Here is a 15,224-nt window from a genome sequence, read left to right on the forward strand (position 1 = left end):
GGTGTAAGATGGAATCTCAGAGTCATTTTGATTTGCATTTCCCTGATAACTAAAGACATTGAGCATTTCTTTAAGTGCTTCTTAGCCATTAGAGATGCCTCTGTTGCGAATTCCTTGTTTAACTCTCTACCCCGTTTTTAATTGGGTTATTTGGTTTGGTGGTGTTTGATTTCTTGAGTTCTTTATAGATTTTGGATATTAGCCTTTGTCATTTCCCAATCAAAAGACTGCCATTTCATTGTATTGACAGTGTCTTTTGCCTTACAGAAGCTTTTTAGTTTCATAAATTCTCATTTATTAATTGTTGATCTTAGCTGTTGGTGTTCTGTTCAGGAAGTTGTCTCCTGTGCCAATGAGTTCAAGGATCTTCCCCTACTTTCTCTGGACTATTTTCTTGATAGATTCCACTTATCAACATTACATCAAGATCAGGTAAACAAGTTAAACAGTTCTATAGTCTCTAAGGGAATAGAAATAGCCATATATACAAAAGTCTACCAACTCCCCTCCCCTAAAAAAAGCATAGGGCCAGATGGTTTGAGTGCAGAATTCTACCAGACTTTCAAAGAAAAGCTAATACCACTATTCCTCAAGGTATTCCATAAAATAGAAACAGAAGAACATTGCCAAACTCATTCTATGATGCCACCATCACCCTGACACCTAAAGCACACAAAGATCCAACAAAGAAAAAGAATTTCAGACCAATTTCTCTTATGAATGCTGGTGCAAAAATACTCACAAACAAAATCCAGAATACATCAAAAATATCATCCACCACGATCGAGTAAGATTCATCCCAGGCCTGCAGGGATGGTTCAATATATGAAAATCCATCTACATCATTCACCATATAAACAAAATGAAAGAAAAAAAGCCACATGATCAACTCATTAGTTGCCAAAAAAGCATTGGACAAAATCCAACAGCTCTTTCTTCTTAAAAGTCTTGGAAAGATCAGGGATACAAGACAAATACCTAAACACAATAAAGGCAATGTACAGCGAGCCAATAGCCAACATCAAATTAAATGGAGAGAAACTTAAAGCTACTCCACTGAAATCAGGGACAAGACAAGGCTACCCACTCTTTCCCTATCTCTTCATATAGTACTTAAAGTCATAGCTAGAGCAATAAGACAACTAACGGAGAACAAGGGATACAAATTGAAAAGGAAAATGTCAAAGTGTCACTGTTTGCAGATGATATGATAGTATACACAAGTGACCCCAAAAATTCCACCAGGGAGCTCCTATAGCTGACCTTCAACACCTTCAACAAAGTGGCTGGACACAAAATTAACTCAAAAAAAAAAATCAGTAGCCCACCTATATACAAATGTCTGAGAAAGAAGTCAAGGAAATAGCACCCTTCACAATAACCATAAATAATATAAAATATCTTGGTATAACTCTAACCAAGCAAGTCAAAGACCTGTATGGAAAGGATTTCAAGTCTCTGAAGGAAGAAATTGAAGAAGATATCAAAAGATGGAAAGATTTCCAATGCTCATGGATTGGTAGGATTAACATAGTAAAAATGATCATCTTACCAAAAGCAATCTACAGATTCAATGCAATCCCTGTCAAAATACCAACACCATTCTTTACAGACCTTAAAATAATAATTCTAAACTTTATATGGAAAACAACAATGAAAAATAAAACAGAATAGCTAAAACAATCTTATACAATAAAAGAGCTTCTGGAGTTATCTCCGTCCCTGACTTCAAACTATAATACAGAGCAACAGTAATCAAAACAGCATGATACTGGCATAGAAATAGACTGATTGGTCAATGGAATCAAATCAAAGACTCAGAAATAAACCCACACACCTACAGATACTTGATTTTTTACAAAGGAGCCAAAACCATACAATGGGGAGGAAAAAAAGCATCTTCAACAAATCGTGATGGCTGTCTGCATGTAGAAAAATGCAAATAGATCCATATTTATCACCCTACACAAAATCAAAGTTCAAGTGGATTAAGAACCTCAACATAAACCCAGATATACTAAATCTATCAGAAAATGGGGGGAAGAGCCTTGAACCCATTGGCACAGGAGACAATTTGTAAGCACCAGGGAAACTTTTGAATAGAAGCAGTATCCTCAAATTGCATCCCAGATGCTTCAAAGCTTTTCTTCCACACCGAAGAAAGTCAAATTGGAAATATTAAATTATTTGTTATGAGTATGATTAATGCAAGGAGGAAAACCAGGAACCAAAATCAGTGACGCATGCTCAAACAGCAGTCACAGGCTCTACACTGAAGATATTAGCAAATGTATACAGGTGTTAACAAATGAATGCAGATGTTAACTTAAACTGTTTACAGCACACAAAGTAGCTGTTTTTAAAAGAAACGTTTCCTTAGTGCTTGTCTTTTTAATTAACAAAAAATAAACACTATAGTAATCACACTGTTTAAAGAATTTCTGTTGCCCTGGAGAGTCTTCACACTAATTAATTTAATTGAACTTCAGCAGATAAGTAAGGAGTATCTCCTATTTGTAAAAATTCTTTGTTGTCATTGCCAAGGGATTAAAAGGTTATTAAGGAGCTAGATACAAAAAATAAAAAGAATTGGGACAAGTAACTTTAAAAATCCACAAGATAGATAATGTTTGACTGAAAACATTCAGAAAAAATAAGGCTGGAGAGATAGCTCAGGAGTTAAGAGCACCTGCTGCTCCTTCAAAAGATGTGGGCTCAGGTTCAACGTGGTGGCTCACAACAATCTGGCAATCCAGGTCCAGGGGATTCAACCGCCTCTTCAGGCACTGCAGACACTTCACACATGTGGTGTACACACGCAGATGCAAGCAAAGCACTAGTGGACATAAAATTTTAAAAGAAAAATCAGAAAACTATTCACATAATGACACATGATGATGACAATAATGATGATGATGATAATGATGATGATGAAGAAGAAAAGGAGGAGGAAGAGATGGATGGATGGATGACAGAAAATGACAGATAAATCATAAATGAATAAATGACATATAATTAACAATGGAGATCAACTATAGGTCAAGATTAGCTAGATAAATGATAGGTGAGTAGATGATAGAAAGATGTATAGATGATAGACAATAGACAGATAGATAGATGATACATACGTGGATGGATGATAGAAAATAGCAAGATAGGTGATATGAAAAGAGTTGCGTAATTTGAGATAAACCTTGAAGAATGAGTTTATTTGTTATCTGGATGGTAAAGGCAGGAATGGCATCTTTAGGCGTCACCACTTGTCTTGCTTTTCTGCGTGGCAATTTTCTTCTTAATCTTACTAAGACCTGTTGCCACTGGAACAAAAACCATGCCGATGTCCATGAAAATCAATAGGGCGTGTCACTGATCACACACTTGATATGTACTAAAGAAGATGGTACTCGATTCAGAAAGAAGCCAGTGGCCTGGGCTTTGTTTGGCATGCTGCTGAGTTCTCAGAGCTTTTAGAAGAAAAAAATCAAAGTGTTCAGGGAGGGGCTGTGAGGAGACCTTCCAGGAAAGTGAGGATATAGAGAGCGATCATTCTGGCTATTATGTATACATTTTATCAGAACATGGATAAAGTAAGAACACAGAGATGCACGGGCCGCGCCTGGGTGGTGGCAGTGCACTTCATTTGGAGTCAGAGTAAAGGTTCTTCCTCACTTAATCTGAGGAGTTTCAGGGCCGTGACTCAGCCACTCCAAGCTTCCATTTCCAATATCACAGGGATGCTCTGGGGCTAAGTGGAACAAGGTCCAAGGTAGGAGCAACCCTCTGGCAAGTGTGGACAGCAGTCTGCTTTCAGGTACTAGATATCAAAAGTATTCTCAGTACCAAGCACGGGAGTGGTGTATGCGTGTCTCAGTGAGGTAGTACAGCCCAGGATGGTGATGAAGGCAGACAAACAGGAACAAGAGAAGAAGATACAACATGCTGAAGGAAAAGCTGGGGCAGTCACTGCTTAGGCTTTGGGAGCTCAGGCCACGAAACTAAAGGATTCTCCCCCACTTTGGAAACAGTCTCCTGTGTCTCAAGGTGGGCTATGTCTCTCAAACTGACTGGATAGCTGAAAAGTAACCCTGAACTTCTGCTCTTTCTTCCTGTATCCCCCAAGGGCTAGGATTACAAGGGTGTGCCCACACCCAGTTTGGGCACTGCTGGGCACTGAAGCTGTGGCTTTCTGTATGGCAGGCAAGTCCTCTACCAACTGAAATGCATTGCCAAGTATGCCCCACCCCCAACCTCCATGAGAACTTTTTCTTTCCCTATCCCACAACGGGCACACAGAAAAGCACATGAATTATGTAGGCTAAAAGCTATTGTCCTTTATCAACTGTTTCTTCCATGGGCAGGAATGATAAATGGAATGTTGGGTCACTGGTATTGGCACAGATAAAATATGCTCTAAAAATTGATAGCTTGCATACCAGCCTTTCTCCTCGTTGCCAACTGCCAATATATCAGCTGTCAGCAAGCAGAAACAGCCCACAACTGCCAGTGGCCAGATATTGATTTCTCTTATAGGCAGCAAACACGGAAGTTGTACACTTACACACACACACACACACAAAGAAAGGGGGGGGGCATGGCACCTCTAAACCCTACAAATGACATGTTCCCTTAGAAAAAGTATATTTATTTCAAAGACAAAAATTGTGTTTCAAACATTTCACTTAAACGTGTGTGTGTGTGTGTGTGTGTGTGTGTGTGTGTGTGTGTGTGTGCGTGTGTGTGTGTGTGTTTTCATACTTTTACATGTGGAGGACAGAAGTCAATTTGTGCATTTTCCTCTACCTCTCGCCACCTTACTGTCTTGAGATGGGGTCTCTCACTGAACCTGAGCCGCAGGGTCTGCCTGTTTCCTCCCCGCTGGTGCTGGCTTGGCAGACTCGTGCCACCTCATCCAGCTTCAGCTTCCGCACTGGTGCTGGGGCTATGAACTAAAGTCTCTCGTTGGCCCCTGGAGCCACCTCCCCAGACCTAGAACTCATTGTTAAGTGACATACTAATGTTCTCCTCATGGGGAGCTCTAATTACCCCACAGTACCCCCATACTCAAGTACACAAAGGGGGACAGATGGCACTTGGCCACACGGCTTCTCTGGACTCTTCACAATCTGCTTTGTCGTGAGTGTGTTCTCTGAGCACCTGAGGAAGCAGGTAAACCGCCCATGGGACAGGACAGCACCAGCACCCTTTGCAGATCCGGTTGTATGCACCTCTCAAGGTGGCCCACTGTCTTTGTGAGTTACGCCACTCAGATTTCCTCCATTAGAGTGGATAATGGAGCATGGACCCTGTACGGCAAGATCTATAATCTATGATCTATGAGCAGCCATAGCTTAAGCAGAATTATCACATCAGAAACATTTTGTCTTTAATATCCTTGGCTGACTCTTCCGGATGTTTCGGTAGGCCCGCTAACCACTCTTTTGGAGGGGGCTCTTTTGTATGCTCTCTGTCAAATACTGGCCCGTGTTTGAAGTCTATCTCACTTTATTCTGGTTTAACAGTGTTTGTATATGTCCCCTATTTTATTTCTTAAAAGACACAGTCTCTTTGTGCACGTGACATCAGAGTTTCACTGGTGGCCATAAATGAAAAGGGGATTTTCAGTATATACTCTAGCACCACACTCAAAGTGCTGAGCACATAAAGGAAAACATTCCTCAAATCTCCAAAAGTAAGAAGAGTTATTGGGGTCACTATATCCCTGCCTCCATAGGGTTAATGCTGGGCCAGGGTTATGATGACTTGTGATGTATATCTCTCCCTGAGCTCCGTACTTAGTGATATCATGCTGCCAATTTAACATTAGCCTCAGTGGCAGTATTTACACCATAGCCATTGGAAATACACACACACACACACACACACACACACACACACACACCTAATATATATATATATATATATATATATATATATATATATATATTAGAACTTAACTCTTCAGTCACCTAGAGAGCCAATTTATCAGCACATCCCCATGCCTAAGGTGTCTTTTAAGTAGATATTGTATCTGTTTAAAATTTTTATTGGTTTTTTTCTTCTTATTTGTTCTTCCAACATGACCCAAAATACTTTGGCCACAGATATGTATATCTGAACTTGAACAATCTCAACCAGATCCCTCCTGTTCATTTATACTTAGTATACACATTGTCCAACATACTGAATATAAACCAAGCTCACACATAGACACAGCTGACATCTGCACTTGTGTGCATACATACACACACACACATACACACCCAGATATAATTCAACATGAGAGAGATGTTTATTGAGAAAATACTTTAGTAAAAAGAGGTGGAGTTTTTTTTTATGTTCTGTGTTAGTGTATGAGAGGTTGTTGTCAAAGGCTTAACATTTTCAGAGAAGTGACTATCAACAACTGACAAGATCAGAAGCCATTTACTTATCCAAGAGAAGTATAACACTCATGAATTCTATCAGCCTTTCAGGATAGAGAGACTAGGTTTTGAAATATAAGTTGCCCCTCCTGCCAATATTCTAGAGTGTTCAGTGCATTAAGAAGTTTAGTGTCAGAGCTTCCTCACACTTCCTCCCCTGTCCTCCCAGCTCACTGTAGAATCACTGCTGTGAGTTCTGTGAACTTTAAGCCACTTCTTTCCCTCCATTCCACTCTCCTGCTAGGCTCAACAGAAAGAAAACACCCATGAAAGTCACAGTGGCCAATGACAATATTCAGGCCACCTCTCTGTTATATTCACAGTGGCCAACGGCACTCTTCAGGCCACGTCTCTGTTGCCTTATCCTTCCATGGCATTTGGTGTGAACCCCTTGGCCATCCTTGGTCAGTGTCAGTCAACACCTCTTCCCAGAGCCCCTCCAGGCCTCAGCATCTCCCCGGGCCCCTCCAAACTGTAATTCAGGGGCTAGGGCACTAGATGATCAGCAGCCATCAAAGCCACCCTGGAAGTCTCATGAATTTAAAGAATGAATATCATAGTCAATGTGAGCAGGAGTTTCAGAAAGATGTTTTATTATAGAAGAGAGATTAAGAGAAAGGAAGCAAACAGAGATCCCATAACAAGAGCAATTTCCATTGAGAGTCTTTGTATTGTGTCTATATTATAAGGCTTAATTATATATGTATATGCATACATATGTGTCTGTATATACACATATGTATATATGTATACACTCAGACACACACACACACACACACACACACACACACACACACACATATAAAGAGTTAGTAAAGCTCTATTGTCTGAGGTGTAGAGCAATGAGCTGCTGAGTTCAGTTGTCCCAGCATGAGGTACACATACATTTCTCTGCCCCAGAAGTTGGACTGTAGTTACACATACACCTTCTAGGGACAATAAAGAATCTAGTCACAGATCTCCTCAGAAAGGCCTCTGAGAGGATCTGTGAAGCATTATCTTAACTACATGACATAAAAGGGCCCAGCCACTGTGAGCAGTACTGCTCTCTGAGCGTGGGGTCTTGGGCTGTCTGAGAGTAGAGAAAACAAACTCACTGCTCTCTGCTCTCCCTGTAGATGTGATCTGGCCAAGCACTTCAAGTTCCGTGGCCTTGACTTCCCTGCAATGAGGGAGTGTGATCTGAAATTGTGAGCCGAGTAAATTCTCTCACCCTTGTGTTGCTTTTGTCAGGGCATTTTGTCACAACTACAAGGAATAAAACTGAGATAGCACCCTAAACTGCTTCACAACCCTCCATTATATTCCTCACAGGGGTGTCGCCTGCCTCGACCAAACATCTCTGCTGGACCTGTGCAAGGTCTCAGCTCCAACCCCTTTCAAAAAGGGATACACAGATTCAGCACAGACGAACTTTAAGAAGCTCATTAAAAAGTTTCAGTGGCTATGAGAACATCAAATGGATGTTTTTAATCAATATTTCCTGCACTGAGGGGTAAGAAATGAAGCCACGGAGATTAAATGCTTTCTTCCTTAGGAGAAAATAAAAAGAATAAATGAAAGATAAGAAGCACAGTATCCACCTATGACTGAAGGGTGAAGGATGCACTCACGTGGGAGAGACTGGGCTGCTCCTTTCAGAAATGTATGGGGTGTTGGTGAATTCACTGGCTGTGTGCTGAGGGAGGCAGCAGGGCCAAGCAGGGCCAGTAAAGACCAGACAAAGCCAGGAAAGACAAGGCAGGGCCATGTAGGGCCAGGCAGGGCCAGGTAGGGCCAGGTAGGGCCAGGCAGGGCCAGGCAGGGCTAGGCAGGGTCAGGTAAAGCTAGAGTTTCTGAATTACAGGTTCCAGAAAGGGAAGAAAGATGCACACCATATCCAGAGAAAACTGTGAATAAGATACACCCCTGAAAACAGAAGTGCAGGGGTGAGTTGGAGCACTGGGGCCAGTGCATTGGGGGGGGGGGGGAAGCCACTGGGTCAAGAAGACTTTGGACCATTGAATCCTAGGGCTTGGGATCCTCTTGAGTAAAGGGTCCTGCAAAGGGCAAGCTGAAAAGACTCAAAGCAACTTCAAGCCGCAGTGAAGTTCTTGGAAATGCAGATAGTGTCTTCTTGGGGTTGCCAAGGCCCCAGACACCAGACACCCAGAGCACTAAAGTCTGCCGAGAAATCAGAGTATGTCACAGCAAAGGAAATTGCAGTGCTACCTACTCAAGGACACATCCAGAGGGCCACATGAGGCCTCTTGGGACCCTGAAAGTCGGCAAGATTAGGGAAATAATGACATAGATAGATCAATGGTCCCTTGAATGTCCCAGTGAAAGCCGACTGGAGGAAGGTATGATCAGAGCATTGCAAAGCAGATGACAGGACAGGAGCTGGTCAGGGTGCTGGCTCAGTACAGCCAATCCTTAAGCAGAGGGAGAGGCTCATCTGTCCCTGTTCTATTGATGAAAAGAGAGGTGCCATGTCCAAGACAATCCTTAACAAAAGGAAGCATTTAGCTGGGGCCTTGCTTACAATTTTAGGAGGTTATGCATGAACACCACGGTAGGAGGCAAACAGGCACGGCAGTAGCTGAAGCAATGGCTGAGAACTTTGCATCCTGATCCTCAGTCAGCAGGCATAGAGAGAGAAACTGAGCATGGTGTGGCCTTTGGAAACCTCAAAGCCCACCCCCACTGGCATACCTTTTCCAGTAAGGCCACACCTCCTAATCCTTTCCAAACAGTTCCACTAATTAAGGACGAAGCATTTAAACATATGATCCTATGGGGTGCTGTCTTAGTCAGTGCTCTGTTGCTGTGAAGAGACACCATGACCATGACAACTCTCCTAAAGGAAAACATTTCATTAGGTCTGGTTCACAGTTTCAAAGGTTTAGTCCATTGTCATCACGGCAGGGAGCATGGTGGCATGCAGGCAGGCATGGTGCTAGGGAAGGAGCTGAGAGTCCTACATCTGGATCCAGAGGCAGCAGGAAGAGAGAAAGTCTGGGCTTGGGATGATCTTTTTGAAACCTCAAGGCCAACCCCCCAGTGACACACTTTTTCCAACAAGGCCACACCTCCTAATCCTTTCCAATAGCGGCACTCCCTTATGATCAAGTATTCAAATCCATGAGCCAATGCGGGACCATTCCCACCCAAATCTCCACTATGCCTTCCTATCACAGCTGCTTCAAGAGGGCGCACTGACACGGCATGAGGGCATCTGACTTCCCCAGAAAAGTCAGTCATGGTAGAGGGGTCCTACTAAAACCCGACAGGGATGCTAGACCACATTAGAACAAAGACAGATTCTGTTGCCGAAAGACAGCCCACGTCTGGAGAATAGAGCCCTAAAACCCTCTGCAAAGCTACATCCACACTCAGCAAATGTGGGCAGCCCCACTGGAAGGCCACCAGCCCCTCGGCATGAGCTGTCGCCACCAGCTGCACATTGAATGGCTCACCGGCACAGTGCAATGCAAACAAAGAGCCCTGTAGCCCTGTTCTTCTGCTTTTCTACCCTCTGTGAGCACAGTGCCCAGTTTATTTTTTATCTCTAAAACTCCATTCAGGCTGCGTTCTCCAGCCCAGCTTCCAGTGGGGGGGGGGGGTGCGTAGCACTACCAGCCCATCCATCTTAATGAAATAACTGAAGTGGAGGCGCAGAAAGACTTAGATTGCAGTTGAGCACCAAGTAATCGATCCATTCATTGGTGATAAATCCAATCCAGGCATCTTAATGACTGAAAGCATTCATTAAGACAACCAATGGCAGTGCCCAGCCACTGCTGTGTTAATCTTGACTGTCTGCATCTACGTGTCCAACGTCTGGCCTGTGAGCAGAGAAAACCAAAGCAGATGATTTTTAAAGTTAGCATATCTTCCTGCTGCCACCCTCTTCACGTAACCTCAGAGATTATTCTAGAATGTACATGATGAGCTTGCTGCTGAACCTCTCAGGGAGCAGTTTGTGGTTGACTGTGTAAGATGCAGGCCGCCCTCCCATGAATGCCCCCCAGTGCCTGTATGAAGCCTGGGAGTTGGGGGGAATTCATGGCTGAGCCCCAGTCTTCCTCCATCATGCTGTCCTGCTCCAACCTGATGGCTATGTTCATCTGGAAGATCAAAAGATACACAAAATGGAAGGGAGAGAAAAGTAGGAAGGAAGAGCTGATGCTGTAGCGACAGCAGATGCCCTCAGTGACAATGCTGGCTCCCAGGCTGACAGTGACCTCACCACCATCCTCCATAATACTAAGCCCCCCACAACTGCAGGCAGGACTCTAGACGCACACACGCCCCCAGCCCTTTTTTTCTCTGCTTCTGGATATTACTCCTTCAAGAGATAGGCCTAAAGTTTTCCCTAATCCAAGCTGAGGGGGAGAGGTAGAACCACGCCCCATTTCTTTTCTACTCTCCTAAGATCACACTTCCAAAGAGCAGCCCAAATGGGGTTCCCTACAGAGCCCCACTTCATTGTAAGAAGGCTAACCATGTGAAGAAAATCTGCAGTAGACTCAGATGCCTGACTAGGGAGCCTCGGTTGAGTGTGGACCCATCACACACGTATATCCAGAAATTCAGCTGAGGCGCGGGTCAAAAGAGTTGGAGCTGTGCCAGTCTAAGGGAATCACAGGACAGGCTTGCCCTGGTTCTCTACTCTCAGTGGCCAGGGTAGGCTGTGTAGTCTCTGTCCCTTGTTCTCGTCTGTACAGTACACCTACCTATCCAATAGCTTCCTGATTCCTGTTGTTTGTCAGACATACTTGAAGGATGGATCACTCAAAGCCTGGCCCTCAGGCAGGCCACAGGCTGCTTTGAGAAGTGGCTGAGCCAAGACGGTCATAGCTGCACGCCAGGTGGTGACAAAGCCTATGAAGAAAGATTCAGGTCAAGGCCGTAATGGTGGTGATGCTTCACACAGCCAAGAGGATCCTTGTAAGGATGGTACCCTGATACACAGAGGCAGAAGGCTTTGAGTAAAAGGATCCCCAAATGCAAAGGGCCTGGAGGCAGCAATGGGGTTGGCTGGCTCCAGGAGAGCAGCCTGAACACGGTGAAAACAGTATATGTAAACAGGCAGATTCGATACTAACTCCAGCATGCTGATCTAGGCTCAGCGACTTCTTCTGGCATGTCTTTCTTCTGGCATGATTCAAGTTCTCTGGACCCAGTCCACTCTGACAGCAAGCTAAGCAACCTAATGTCCCAAGCGTCATATATTAGCTAGTATATGTAAACAGGCAGATTCGATACTAACTCCAGCATGCTGATCTAGGCTCAGCGACTTCTTCTGGCATGTCTTTCTTCTGGCATGATTCAAGTTCTCTGGACCCAGTCCACTCTGACAGCAAGCTAAGCAACCTAATGTCCCAAGCGTCATATATTAGCTATTTTACACTTGAATGAATTTATACATTTTAGATATTTAAAACTATTTAGTCCTTATAATTCCATGAAGCAGAAATCATTTTACACATAAGGAAATTTTGGTTCAGAATAATTAACTAACTTGTCAGTCTTGGGATGTAAGTTGTTGAAAGAAAATCAAAACTTACCTGTCAAATGATTATATATGCAAATAGAGATTGTTACAAATAGGGAAGAGACAAAGTTTAGTCAAATGACAGGGCTGGGGACAGGAAGATGTATGAAGTCGATGAACTTGGTACCCATGCCTCTGTCGTGTCTACCGTATCTGAGCAATTGTGTGAGTGAGCCACCTCACTTGAGATACCAGGTTGATGGATTTCTAGGCAGAGCTGGACCATAGAAGAATGTTCACAGTAAACAACTATAATCGTGTGCAATTTGTGAAGATGATTTGCATGCACAGGGTGCTGTGCTGTTTACCAAGTGCTTGCATATGCATGATTTCATTTGCATTCAGAGGCTCACTGGTGCCCTGGGCAGAAATGAGGTTACCCTAGAGGAAGGGCACTTAGGAGGAAAGATACAGGACACATGCTGGGCCATTCCACTCAGCAAGGAGTCCTGTCAAAGGAGTGAGGTTAGAGATGCCATATGATCTGCCAGAGGATCTGGGGGTCCAGTTACTGTAGCCCTTTCCCCTTTGCTGATCTTTAATTTCACAACCCCAGAATATGCTCCAAATAGCTCCAGCCAGCCTATTTTATATCTTTCTCTCTGGGCTACAAGAACTGTAAACTCAGATAACTTTGCTATTCAGAGAATTAAAAGTAATTGTTTTCCTGAGGCAGGGATGGTTGGTGGTGTGGTGTGCCTACTTATTGGTAGGGGGAGCCACTATAAAGATTTCCATTAAAAAGAAATATATCACTCACATGGGTGGAGAAGAGACAGACAGACTCTGGACAGAGTGACAGAGTCAAGGTCACATCAGATTTAAACCCCAACAGAGAATTGGTAGGAACAAGAGAAGGAAAAGTAGCTTCCAGGTTCTTTCCAGAACACTCTCAGAGAAGAGGAGGAGATGGCTCAGGAGGAGCAGGCCAATGCTAGGCCATCTCGGCTGTTGCTAACCTCATTCTAAGATTGATGCTGTCATTCTTGTCATGGACCCAGAGTGTCAAGAAAAGAGCTGGGAGAGCCTGCGCCAAAGGCAGCTGTGTCTCCCACTGACAAGAGCAGCATTTCTGTAGGCATGATCTCACTCTGAATGCCAGGGCCCCCAAACTCACTGGGTCCAGTGAGAGAGAGAGAGAGACAGCCCTCCTCACACATCTACAGACTCCTCTGGTTCTTCCTGAAGCTTCTACAAGATCTGCTAACTCTATTTGGAACATGATTCTGACCATGTTCTCCTTCCAGAACATCTTTTCCCTCCCTGTCACTGATTGATTTTTGCTCATTTTATTTTCTGTGACAACTCGTCTGCTGTAAAAGTTACTTTGAAAAGTTACTGGGGTTGTGAGGACTGAAGGTCTGGCTCATTTGTTTGAACACTTAGTCCCCAGATGGTGGCGCTGCTTGGGAAGGTCGTAGAACCTATAAGAGACTTTCTGGACGAAGTGGGTCCCTGAGGATAGGTCTTGAGGTTTGATAGTGTGGCCCCACTTTCTGTTTGTTCTGTACTTTCTGACTATGGACACAATGTGACCAGTCATCTCAAGCTCTTGCCATCATACGCCCCCTGCCACGGTGGACTGTACCCCCTTGCAGTGTGAGCCAAAATAAGCCCTTCTACCTTTAAGTTGCTTCTTGTTGGGTATTTGGTCACAGCAACAAGATAACCAAATGAAACATACAAGTTTAGGTGTGTTCCAGGATAAGCCTGACCTTGCACGCAGAAGCAACTTACCCTCCCAACATGAAAATCATTATGCAAAGTGTGTCTCCACTCTGGATGCTTGTTGAAGACATCTGCCATTCTTTGTTTTGTAAACCATTGTCCCATTACATCAGAATTCCACAGTCTCCATCCCCTTGTGCCACTTGAATCTTGGTCATTAGGAAATTATCCTGTCCACCCAACATCTCGACCTCCCCTAGCTGAGACCCGGCTTTACCCACTGAGGACCTGAGCACATGCGCAGCCTTTTCAGGCAGTGGTTCTTTCTTCACCCCCCTTTTCATTCGAGATATGAGGCGCCCTTGCTCCTCACTGATGCTTTCAGACCATGGGCTACCTCTTTCATCATTGATGGAAGGCTTGAAAGCGGTCATCTCAAGGTTCAATGTGCACACAAATCCTACTCAAAGCTACAGATTCCACATCTCCAACCAGCATCCAGATGCTGTAAGTGCTGCTTGCCCAGGAGAAAGACATGGAGGTCTGAGCCACTCTTTGTGGTCCTGTGATAACACTATGACCTGTGTATGACCTGGGTCAACATCCTTATCTCCAACACTACTCGGCTCATTATTCTTGGCTATTTTAGCAATTGTGTCAACGTTCTTTCCAAGCCATGGCTCCTCACTTCTTTGGTTTGTATTGCCTTTGACTATCTGGTCTTTTACCTCTCCTCACTTTTCAGCTCTTTGTCATTAGCTATGGCCATAGTTCTGCTGGGTTCTTGCCTTATTACCTCATTGCTCCTGCCTTTGCTTGCTCATGTCAGTCCCCTGCTTCTAACAGCACCGTCCTCCTCTGAGAATTATATCTACTACACATATCACTTTCTTCTTATCCCAAAGCTGCTGCCACTCCATGACTCGCCCCATGTGTTTGTTCCTCAGTTAACCTGAGTTTTGAATCCACCAACCGAACGGGCCTTCAGTTCTCTCACCTTCCTTTTTCCTGGAAATCCCTCAAATGTGACTGTGCAGGACTATGCACTTCTTCTGTGATCTTACACAGTTAGAGAGCAGTGCACAGCTACCCGAACAGCTTGGATGTAACCCTAGTCCACTGGCCTCCCTTCTCTCCAACATTCCATTCCAAACCTACTAGCCTCCTTCAACCTGTTTCCTCCCCGCCCCTCAGTCAGTTGATAACTTGCTTCCTATTTCACAGCGACAATGAAAGAATCAACTTGAATGTATGGGAGTCGCCCCTGTAATCTCCACCCATCTGCCAACATCTGTGCCCATCCGCACCCTCCCTGGGTTCCCTGTGGGCCAGTCTTCCAGCACCGCACTATGCCCTTTAAGACCCCATCCTTCTTGCCTGACCAGGTTTCTGCTGTGGTAAGCTACCACCTGCCTTTGCCATTTCTGCATCAACATTCTTCTTTATTTGACTGGTAACTCAAGTCAGGGCAGAGCCCAGAGCTTTACCCATGCCGGATGCATCCACTTCAGAGGTGTTGCACAAACCCATTTCTCTTTCTACAAAACAAAAAAGAAATTTAAAAGCCCACTTGGCACCCTCAAGCTCTTATAAGT

The sequence above is a fragment of the Acomys minous genome (assembly GCF_964271855.1).
Source record: "Acomys minous genome assembly, chromosome: 1".
In the NCBI taxonomy this organism is placed as follows: Eukaryota; Metazoa; Chordata; class Mammalia; order Rodentia; family Muridae; genus Acomys; species Acomys minous.